The sequence below is a fragment of the Sus scrofa genome, chromosome 1 (assembly GCF_000003025.6).
Source record: "Sus scrofa isolate TJ Tabasco breed Duroc chromosome 1, Sscrofa11.1, whole genome shotgun sequence".
NCBI lineage: Eukaryota > Metazoa > Chordata > Mammalia > Artiodactyla > Suidae > Sus > Sus scrofa.
The window spans coordinates 66,959,623-66,971,879 of record NC_010443.5 but is presented as its reverse complement, the minus strand read 5'-3'; the positions used below and the strand labels follow the sequence as shown (position 1 = coordinate 66,971,879).

At 39.0% G+C, this 12,257-nt stretch overlaps 1 long non-coding RNA gene across 1 annotated transcript in view; it reads right to left on the bottom strand.

The window, feature by feature from the left end:
• The window catches only part of LOC100515111, a 74,146-nt gene continuing 62,635 nt past the window's right edge, over nt 747-12,257 (bottom strand). The window contains exons 2-4 of the long non-coding RNA XR_002339054.1: nt 8,314-8,593; nt 1,412-1,630; nt 747-814 (exon numbers count right to left, since the gene is read on the bottom strand). This is a non-coding gene — a long non-coding RNA (uncharacterized LOC100515111). The remainder of the gene's footprint in view (nt 815-1,411; nt 1,631-8,313; nt 8,594-12,257) is intronic.

Genomic DNA, 12,257 nt, shown 5'->3' with positions numbered 1-12,257 from the left:
TTGCTGTAGGCTTCCTGATGGGAGGAGCTGATGCCTGCCCCCTGGTAGGTGGAGCTGATTCTAATCCCTCTGGTGGGTGGGGCTCAGTCTCTGGATGGGATTAGAGGCAGCTGTGTGCCTGAGGGGTCTTTAGGTAGCCTGTATACTGAGGGGTGGGGCTGTGATCCCACCTGGGTTGTTCTTTGCCCTGGGGCTTCTCAGCAGCTGACTGAGGACCAGATTTTCCCAAAATGGCCACCTCCAGAGAAAGGCATGGCTGCTGAATATTCCCAAGAGCTTTGCTTCCCATGTCCTTCCCTCACAACAAGCCACATTCACCCCTGTTTTCCCAGGATATCCTCCAAGAACTGTGGTCAGGTTTGACCCAGATTCCCATGGAGACTGCTTTGCCCTGGGACCCAGTGCACGTGAAAATCTGTGTGTGCCTTTTAAGAATGGGGTCTCTGTTTCCCCCAGTCCCATGGAGCTCCTGCACACAAGCCCCACTGGCCTTCAATGCCAGATGCTCCCGGGCTTTCTCCCCATGCCAGATCTCCACACGTGAGAGTTTGATGCTGGGCTCAGAACTCTCACTCCTGTAGGTGAGTCTCTGTGTACCAGTTAGTTTCCAGTCTGTGGAGCTTCCCACCCAGGAGGTATGGGGTTGTTTATATCGCAAAATCACCCCTCCTACTTCTTGATGTGCATTTAGTCACTTTTTAAACATTTTGGAAAGTATAACTTGTCTGAGATCCTCTAGCACTCACCTCTGTCACTCAGCGCTGCCTTCCTATGACTCACTCCTGAATCCCTTCTGCAGGAAAATAGATTTCTCCTTAAATGAAAAAAACACAAAGAAACTCTTACATATTCTCCATGTGGATGGTATGACCCTGAATTGAGGTTATGTTAAATCAAAGGACCACTTCTGTAGGACAATATCTAGAGTAAAACATCCAACATTGCATCATGTATTCTCAGTAACTTCAAGTAAAGCCAACACAAGAGTAACTGACCCATTATGTTTATCTATGTGTCACATTGTTATTCTGTAATGCTTTCTATCAATGTTGTTACAAGAAGTAGGATACAAAATATATTTTTATGTCAATATATGCCAATGCTTACTGTGTATATTTTTTACTATAATGCTCAATATATTAAATTCAAATAATTTGTCCCTTTAGCCTCATATCTAGTCTTTTCAGCTCATGAACAATATATCTCAGAAAGGTGTTTCTTTAGACATGTCTGGTTCCTACAATAGCACATTTTTCTAGATAAGTTTTCTAAGATCAACACTATAATAACACAGAATTATAGTCCCTGGACTCTTTGGGGACTGCTCACAGCATCCAAGTCTTTGAATCTTGTGAGACTTGGCCATGAATAATCTAAGCTCAGCCCTTCACTCAGTAGTTGCCCAACTCACCACTGAGCTGCAATGTCAAATCCAATCTGGCCACAGAGGCCCACTCGGCAAGGCCTGGAGGAAGCTGCGCCATGCTTCATTCTCCAGCTGGAGGATGCGGCCCTTATGTCTCCTGCCAGGCAATTTTCACAGCAGCATAGAGTTCTGGTTATTTTTTTCAAAAGCCTTTTGACTATCCTCAGGAGCTGTGTGGAAGTTCCGGCTACATAGGAGCTGAGTCTGTGACGTCAGAAATAAAAACACAAGATGAATGGCTAGAAAAATCCAGACTCTAGTTCTTGACCCAGTAATAGTATACAGGAAATGGTCAAAGTGAAGCAAAGGCTGTGATTCTAATGACAGGAAAGCATTCTCCTTCATTTCCCAAGGCCTCAGTGAGGAGCTGTGCTTAAGGAACAACTTGGAAATGAATTGCCTTGGTTATGACTGTACTCTTCTTGTGTGTTTGGCCAAGACATTGGCTGGTCATTCAGCATTCTAGTTTCTACTGGAATGAACACAAAGGGAGGAAGGAAACTGACACTTACAACATGCCTAGCACAGTGTTAGACACTTCTCCTTTACAGATGGGGCCACTGGGGCTCAGACAAGTTATCTAATTGCCATAATTTATTGGGTCAGTGCCAAGTTCAAGTGCAAAGCCCATATTCTTGCCATAACAGCATTGTCCACTCTTAAGGAATTTTAGAATTAAATTAAGGTGAAAAGGGAAAATAGAAAGAAAGAAACATGGTGCGATTACTGATGGCCTGAGACTAGACTGGACTGACACTGTAGTCAGAGTGGAGGAAGTGAGGGGAAATGCTGGGCTATGGTTCAAGCTCCAGCTAGTGAACATCAGAAAAAAGAATAGAGGCATGAGCAGGATGGCTTGGTGAACAATGAATTTTAGAGAAGCTGATCTGATTATGGAGGTCCAAATTTGATAGCTGTGGTCATAGGAATGAACCTTTATTCTTTTTTTTTTTTAATTTATTTTTTATTTTTTTATTTTCCCACTGTACAGCAAGGGGGTCAGGTTATCCTTACATGTATACATTGCAATTACAGTTTTTCCCCCACCCTTTTGAACCTTTATTCTTAACTTGATTTATTTCTTCTTTTTCTTTTGGCCATGCCCACAGCATAAGGAAGTTCCTGGGCCAGAGAACAAATCCACGACCAGCACTGACAATGCCAGATACTTAACCACTAGGCTACTAGGGCGCTCCCTATTTATTTATTCCTATTGCACCTGATAAAATTTAATTAGAGCATTTAGATCATTTTAGATTAAATTTAATTACTGATACATATGGATTTACATCTATCTTGTTATTGTTTCCTTTCTGATCCAGTCATTTTGCCTATTTTTTCTTCTTTCTTTGATTTTAATTTTACGTTTTTTTTTCTTAAACTTCTTGAAATAACTTTTTTTTTAGGGCCACGCCCACAACATATGGAGATTCCCAGGCTAGGGGTTTACTCAGAGTTACAGCTGCCAGCCTATGCCACAGCCACAGCAACGCTAGATCCAAGTCACATCTGTGAGCTACACCACAGCTCACGGCAATGCCGGATCCTTAATCCACCGAGTGAGGCCAGGGATCAAACCTGCAATCTCATGGTTCCTAGGTGGATTCTTTTCCACTGTACCATGACTGGAACTCTGAAGTAGTTAACTTTTTATTATTGAAGTATAGTTGATTCATGATATATTAGTTTCAGGTATACACATAGTGATTCAATATTTGTATAGACTACACTCCATTTAAAGTTATTATAAAATAATGCTTGTATTTCCCTGTGCTGTACAATATATCCTTGCAGCTTATTTACTTTATGTACAATAATTTGTTCCTCTTAATTTCCTACTTCTATTTTACCCCTCCTCACTTTCTCCCCACTGGTACCCACTAGTTTGTTCTATATATCTGTGAGTCTGTTTTGCTTTTTTTTTCGGTCTTTTTGCCTTTTCTAGGGCCACTCCCATGGCATATGGAGGTTCCCAGGCTAGGGATCGAATCGTACCTGTAGCCACCAGCCTATGTCAGAGCCATAGCAATGCGGGATCCGAGCTGCATCTGCAACCTACACCACAGGTCATGGTAACACCGGATCCTTAACCCACTGAACAAGGCCAGGGATTGAACCTGCAACCTCATGATTCCTAGTCAGATTCGTTAACCACTGCGCCACGATGGGAACTCCTGTTTTGTTATAGTCACTAGTTTGTTTTATTTAGATTTCACATATAGTGATATCATACAATATTTTTCTCTGACTTATTTCATTGAGCATAATACCCTCTAAGGTTATCCCTGTTGTTGCAAATTGTATAATTTCATTTTTTATGGCTGAGTAATATTCCATTTTATATTCACCACATTTTTTTATTCTTTCATCTGTTGATAGACACTTAAGTTGCTTCTATAGCTTGGCTATTGTGAATAATCCTGCTATGAAAATTGAAGCGGATATACCTTTTCTGTTAGTGTTTTTATTTTCTTTGGATATATACCCAAGAGTGGAATTGCTTGATCATATGGTAGTTCTAGTTTTATTTTTTTGAGAATGTCTGTACTGGTTTCCACAGTGGCTGCACCAATTTACATTCTCACCAAAAGTGCAGAAGGGTTTTCTTTTGTACCCATCCTCAGCACTTGTTTTCTTTTGGATAATAGCCATTCTGACAGGTGTGAGGTGATATCTCATAGTAGTTTTGATTTGCATTTCCCTGCCTCATAATTAATGATGTTGAGCATCTTTTTATGTGCCTGTGGGGCATTTGTATATATTCTTTGGAAGAAGGTTTATTCAGATCCTCTGCCCATTTTTTAATATGATTTTTTTTTGTTGTTGTTTGAGTTGTACGAGTTTTTTGTATATTTGGATATTAATCTTTCAGTAGGTATATCATTTGCAAATATCTTCTTTCATTTAGTAGGCAACCTTTTTGTTTTGTTGATGATTTCCTTCACTGTGCAAAAGGTTTTTAGTTTGATATAGTCCAATTTTCTGGGGTTTTTTTTCTTTTTTTTTTTTTTTTTTTTTTTCTTTTTGCTATTTCTTGGGCCGCTCCCGTGGCATATGGAGGTTCCCAGGCTAGGGGTCTAATTGGAGCTGTAGCTGCCAGCCTATGCCAGAGCCACAGCAATGCGGGATCCGAGCCGCGTCTGCAACCTACACCACAGCTCACGGCAACGCTGGATCATTAACCCACTGAGCAAAGGCAGGGATCGAACCCACAACTTCATGGTTCCTAGTCGGATTCGTTAACCACCGTACCACGATGGGAACTCCTGCTTTTGTCTTCTGTGTCTGAGGAGACATATCCAAAAAATATCACTAGGATCAACATCAAAAAGCTTACCACCTATGGAATTTAAAATATGGCACAAGTGAACCTATCTACAAAACAGAAACAGACTCACAGACATAGAGAACAGACTTGTGGTTGCCCAGAGGAAGAAGGGAGGGAGTGGAATGGACTGGGAGTTAGGGGTTAGTAGATGTAAAATATTACATTTAGAATAGATAAGCAATGAAGTCCTACTCTATAGCCCAGGGAACTATATCCAGTCTCTTGAGATAGACAATGATGGAAGATAATTTAAGAAAAGGAATGTATATATGTGTGTGACTAGGTCATTTTGCTCTGTAACAGAAATTGGCAAAACACTGTAAATCGACTATAATTTTAAAAAGTTACCTTTTAAATTTTTTTAATTTATTTTTTTATTGTTATTTCCCCAATATAATTTTTTTTCTACTGTATAGCATGGGGACCCAGTTACACATACATGTATACATTCTTTTTTCTCCCATTATCAAGCTCCATCATAAGTGACTAGACATAGTTCCCAGTGCTATACAGCAGGATCTCATTGCTAATCCATTCCAAAAGCAATAGTTTGCATCTCTTAACCCTAAGCTCCCAATCCAAACCACTCTTTACTCCCCGTGTTTTCTCCTGGAAATTTTATGGTTTCAGGTGTTACATTTAACTCTTTAATCCATTTTGAATTTATTTTTGCTCATGATGTGAGTGAGTGGTCCAGTTTGATTTTTTTTTGCATGTAGCTGTCCAGTCTTCCCAACATCATTTATTGAAAAGGTTGCCTTTCTACCATTTTATATTCTTGCCTCCTTTGCTGTAGATTAATTGCCCATATAAGTATGGGTTCATACCTGGGTTCTCTAGTCTACTCAATTGATGTCTAATGTTTTGATTCTGTAGCATTGTAGTGAAGTTTGAAATCAGGGAGCATGATACCTCCAAATTTGTTCTTATTTATGAAGACTGTTTTGCCTACTCAGGGTCTTTTGTGTTTCCATACATACAAATTTTAGAAGTATTTGTTCTAGTTCTATGAAAACCACCATTGTTATTTTGATAGGAGGTGCATTGAATCCATATAACGTCTTAGGTAGTATGGTCATTTTAACAATATTAATCTTGCTTGTATAACTTTCTGCCTGTTTGTGTCATCTTCAATTTCTTTCATCAGCATCTTTTATAGTTTCCAAGCATAAGTCATTTACCTGTATTTACATATATAGAAAACTTCAGGTTTTCTATATATAGTATCATGTCATCTACAAATAGTGACAGTTTTACTTATTCCTTTCAAATTTGGATGGCTTTTATTTCTTTTTCTTGTCTGTTTGTTGTGGCTAAGACTTCTTATAGTATGCTAAATAGAAATTGCAAGAGTAGACATTCTTGTCTTGTTTCTGATTTTAGAGGAGGAGCTTTTAGCTTTTCACTCAGGTTTCCATCAACAGATGAATCTATAAAGAAGATGTGGAATACAGGAGTTCCCTTGTGGCTCAGTGAGTTAAGGATCCAGTATTGTTACTGCAATAGCTGGAACTGCTGCTTGGTATGGGTATGATCTCTGGCCTGGGAACTTCCACATGCCATGGGTGTGACTAGTGGTAAACATATAAATATATATATTCATTCCTATATATATATATATATATTCATATATATAGGAATCAGCCATAAAAAGAATGAAATTTGCAACAATATGGATAGACTTGAAGGGTATTATGCTAAGTGAATTATGTCAGAAAAAGACAAATATTGTATGATGTCACTTATCTGTGGAATCTAAAAAACACAACAATATTAGTGACTATAACAAAAAAATAAATGGACTCACAGATAAAGGAAAAAAACCAGTGGTTACCAGCGGGGATAGGGAAGGGGAAGGAACACGATAGGAGTAGAGGATTAAGAGGTGCAAACTCTTCTGCACAAAATAAATAAGCCACAAGGATGTATTGCACAACACAGGGAATATAGCTAATATTTAATAACTATAAATGGAGTATAACCTTTAAAAATCATGAACACTGTGTTGCACACTTGTAACATGTAATATTGTAAACAACTATACTTCAATTTTAAACAGTTCAAAAAAGTTTTAAAAAGAAGAAAAATTTCTTTTATTTCTAATCATTTTTTGAGTTCTGTCACTTCATTTCTAAATCTTTCCCATTTGACTTCTGTTGTTCATTTATTTCTTGAGTTATATTCTCAATTTTAAAAGGTTTTTTGAAATAGTATATCATAGTTTTTTTTCCAATTTTAAATGTATATATATTTCATTTAGTATTTCTTGTTTTAATTTGAATTTAATTTTCCTGAACTTTTAAAAAGAAGTAAGCTTCAAGATGGAGTTAATAACCGAACAGTTTTTTCTCCTGTTCTTGTGCAGTGTTTAAAAATTTGGTAGCTTTTTTTTTTTTTTTTGAGATTTTCTGGATCTTTCTCCTCATCTATTTTTATATGGACCTTCTCTTTCCTTCAACTGTATTGTCTCTATCCTCAACTTCCATTCAAATCTACTTGCTTCTCCTCAATATGGGGTTCTATTATGAATGGAACCATGACAAATATGTGATGAGGGTTCACAAGGGCTAGCCTGCTCCAGTGCCCCCAGTCCTTACTCTCAGACTATTTGCACTGCTGTTAGATCGGGCAAAATCTCTCCATTTCTCAAACTGGCATTCTGCACTTTTAGTGGATAGCTGTTGACGTTGCGGGGACTCTCCTGTTCTCAGGTCTGACAGATGTCTGGTGCTTCCCATTGCTTCCCCCTTCGTGGAAGCTGAAAACATCTAGTTCTTGTGGCTATTGATAATCTGCTCCCATCTGCTTATATTTTTGGAGTTAATGGGAATATTTTGTCACTTTTTTGTGTTGTTCATAGGGTTTTTTATCTTTTTATCTAGTTGTCTATGTCTTTTTTTATGCAGCATTTGGAAAGATCCAAAAATTATGTTGCCACCTCTGCCCCAATGGTCTCCGATTTCCTCTATGTAAACTAATAGTTTTTGAGTGTTTATATGTCCCAAACACTTTTCTCACTGGATTTCTATGGATTGTCTAACTTAATCCTCACACCAACTTCATAATATAGTATTTATTATTGTCTTCATATTATGAATGGTAAAGCTGAGGCAAAAGGAGGTCAAATAGCTTGCCCGTAGTTGCACAGAGGTAAGTGGGTGCCAGCCCAGAGGTAAGTGGGTATTATCTACTACTCTATTCTGTCTTGAAACATTTAATATCAGAAGGAAATATCTTCCGAAATTAAAAAATACGTATTTTTTAAGTACTGTCGTTGGGGTAGAATACACATTTAAAAATTAATATGGGATTTTTCAGAGCAGAGTTAAGTGCAATTCTTGGTCCTCCTTTACATGAGGTAAGCTAGAATGCCCTCCCTTATCACACAACGTTCTCTCCTCATAGCTTTTTCTCCACTTACACCAATGTTACAAAATGGCATCAAAAGTAGGTAGGGAGTCATGGCAACCTTAATTCAGTCACTTGATCCTGAGCACCAACATGTTTTCTGCCAGGTTTTCTGGAGTGTGAAAAGCAACAGGAAAATCAATGTTCTCACCTCACCAGAAACTCTGGGCTGCTCCTGCATAGTTGACGGCCATCATGATTTCAGGAGAACAACTTCTTTCTTGACTCATACAAATGGGTCTTGACTTTCAATAACCAGGGGTTAATTTAGACAGACATCAGAAAGCAAGGCAGGCCCCCAGTCAGAGAGAGAGCCAGCGAAGACTTCAGAACTAGCCATTTCTGCAAAAGGCTGTTGCTGGTGTTTCACTCGTCCATGAGTTTTTCTGATATGTTTTTGACTTTTTAATTTGCCCATCTCCCCAAGCAGCCTGCAGAACAGATAAGAGAGGTTTAAAAATATATATCTTCAAATAAACTTTTTTAGAAGAACACATGACTTTTGTACTTCTTAAAGACTTTACAAAGCCTCTAGGTATTGAGGGTACAACAAAACAGCAAGGTAGAAACAATCAGGAGAGAGTGGGTAGACCCTTCTCCATCCTCCTCCACACACAACATCTCTGGGGCCCCTCAGCCTGTAACTGCGGTCATGATGGATGTTTGCAGGGGAGACTATAGAGCTCCTGGAAGGGGTCATGGAGGGAGTGGGTTTGAGGGGTTGGAATCAGGACAGGAAGGAGGAAGTGGCCTTGTGGGTGAAATATCACCCAGGCGCATCTACAGAAAATGGATGTGTCTCCTTCATAGACTGTGTCGTCCAGTGACTGGCCCCTCTAAGAGTTTTGTTTCTCTTTTTGTCTGTATACTTTCAAATGTTTGGAAGGGATGGAGAATACATTTTCAGAAAGGAGATAATACTATTAGGGAAGGAAGATTATATCTGGCAGAGGATGGAGAAAACTTTTTATTTTCCCTCCTAAAATACCCATCACTCTCAGTGGATGCCAGCTCATCTCAGTGCCAAAGATTTCTCCCTTTCTGTCTCTTTCTCTCTTGTTCACCTCCCCTGATAGTCCAGACTACCTGTCCACTGTTTCTAGATACCGTCACCATGGGAATTTTTGCCACAAGCAGTTTTGCCACAAAACCAATTGGCTATAAGGCAATTTTGTCATAAAAGAGAAAATAACTATTTGACAGTTTGGTTTGACAGTTTGGTTTCAATTAATTGACAGGTTGGTTTCATGTCTCCATAAATACAGTACTCCCCTTTTATATAGTCTATAAATGCTAGGCCTTATAATGGTTTAGACAGTGGCAAGGAGAAATGATGACTCTTGAAGTAATGGATAACAACTATGTATATCAACTTAATAAAAAATACAGTGATAAGAAAACGTACTGGAAGTGTGAAATAATAAGAGCGTAAAGCCAGCCTGCTCTCTGTAATAAACTAAACTAGAAAGTAACATATCAGTGAGCAAATCCCTTCCACCCATTCAAACCAAGAGTTTACCAAGCTATGGAAAATATCAAAGAGGCAGCTAGTAATTCACAGTAGTCTTCAAGAACATAAATACTGATTCTTGGCCAATTTAGATACTTGCTATCCAATACCTAACCACCTTTACCAAATTTATCACACAATATTAGAATTTAGAGGCAAAAGAAGAATCAAGCTCCCCCATGAAGCAAAAAAAGAAATGGCTGTGTGATTCCTGATGTATATGTTTCTTGAAAATGGTGAAAACCTTTTGCTCTTTGATAGTGGAGGCCATAGTGCAGACAGAATTTTGGTATTTGGCACCGAGACAATTTGGTGAAATATAGAAAATAGTCATATGATGGAATATTTAACTGTAGTCCAAAAATGTACTACCAGTGGTCCACGTTACTTAAGAAAGAACAGAATCCTTTCTCTGCTCATTTTATTTCCAGCAAGATGTGAAGAGACTTACAGCACAATTTTTAAAATACTGTAAATAACTTAACGTCCACATTAGATCCTGAATCCTTAATGATCAACTTTGAGAAAGGAAGTATCATTGCTTTCCCAAGATATACCTGAATACAACTATAACCATAAATCCACACATATTTGAAATGTATTCAAGTATTTTTTGTTTTCATTTTCCACCTTATTAATTTTTCACGTTTCATTACATCCTTTCAACATCTCTCTTTTATTTCTGTTTGTTTGTGTTTTATGGCAACACTGTCTTATGGCCAATTGGTTGTGCACAAAAACTGCTTGCAGCAAAACTGTCGAATAGTGAAATTAATGACATTCACCCCTTCACCTGCACCCCAGGGTGCTGGATTCCAGTCTCATGGCTCCACCTTGATTTCCCACCTCCTTCTCTTAGAGCTGGACAGGCCAAGAACAGGTACTTTGTAGTACAATATTTTGAGGTAAATATACCTTTATTTCTTATAATATGACTGCTCCTTTCAGCACAATGCCAGGGCTTTATTATTACATGGTTGCTTTTCTCCACTGTGTCAATATTTGTCAATATATCTACTTCTACTGCTCTAGTTTGGTCTGGGCAGTGCTCAGGGAGGGAGGCAGGCAAGGGTCCTCCTCCCCCAGCCCTCTTGGACAGGGTGCAGGAGCAGCAGGAGAGCCCCTCCTATCTCATCCACCTTTTGAAGTTCAGCCCAAGCATGTCACTAAAGCTCACCAAACAGAGGATCGTTCTCGCAAAAGCTGGAAAATGAAGGTTGCAAAGTTTTTCCTGGTTGCTCTCGTGGAGAAGACACAGAACATGCTAGTTATGCAAAACAGATCATCTAGTCAAAATGGCAGAAAAACTGAACTGGGGCAGTGACCGAGAGTACCAATGGTCAACGATGGAAGCCATGGACAACTCCCCTTTCCCAGGGTTTCTGACTTTTCTACTCCTAGGTTTCCCTGCCTTTCATGGTGGACCATTTTCATAAATTCCTGTGCAGTATCAGGTGCTCGGTACATCGGTACATGTTAACTTCCTTATTTGTGGGAAATAATTTTTTTTTTTTTTGTCTTTCTGCACCTGCAGCATATGGAGGTTCCCAGGCTAGGGGTCCAATTGGAGCTGTAGCCACCCGCCTACGCCGGAGCCACAGCAACTTGGGACCCGAGCCAGGTCTGCAACCTACACCACAGCTCATGGCAACACCGGATCCTTAACCCACTGAGCAAGGCCAGGGATAGAACCCGCAACCTCATGGTTCCTAGTCGGATTTGTTAACCACTGAGTCACGACTAGAACTCCATGTGGGAAATAATCTTTGTATATTTGAAGGCTTCTTATAATTAAGGGTCGTTACTGCAGATATGGAATAGATAAATAGGCACAAGTGGTAAAAGGTTAGTTCCGAAATCTCCCATGCTTTTCCTAAGATATGTAATTAACCACCTATTTTTCTTCAGGAGACAGCTTCAGAAATAAATCTGTCTCTAAAGTGACCACTTGTATGTGAAGCTAGAAATTCTAACCAAATCATCCTCTCTCCCTTTCTCTCGAGTCCCAGGAGCTGGAGGCGAGAGACAATGGAGATACTCAGATACAGCAGGCTACACATTTAATAAGTCCCATGAAGGAAAGCTTGTTTGCTGTGCTACTTTGCTCTTCAAAGGGCAACCGTCTTACAATCACTTATTTTAGTGCAGAGAAATGTCTACGATGGTTAGAATTATTTACTTTATACAATGCAATCTTCAAAACATTTCTAAATATCGTAATTCACCTTTATAGAAACGATGTATTAGAGAAAATAAAATTATTAAGCTAGAGTAAGAGGTCAGGCTGTCCAGGATTAAACATGTAACAATGCAGAAGATGCTGCAGTAACCTGACTTTCCTATTACAAATGAAAACCATGTATAAGCTTTTTCTGTTACATTAACCGTCATGTAATCCTCTAAATGTGGCTTTTGCCACATGAAAAAAATCAACATTTTCTAGTACATATTAGGAACATTTCTAAATTAAATCTTTAATGAATAGAATGGCATCTAGGAGTTCCCCTTGTGGCTCAGCAGGTTAAGGACCTGCTGTCTCTGTGAGAATGCAAGTTCAATCCCTGGCCTTGCTCAGTGGGTTAAGG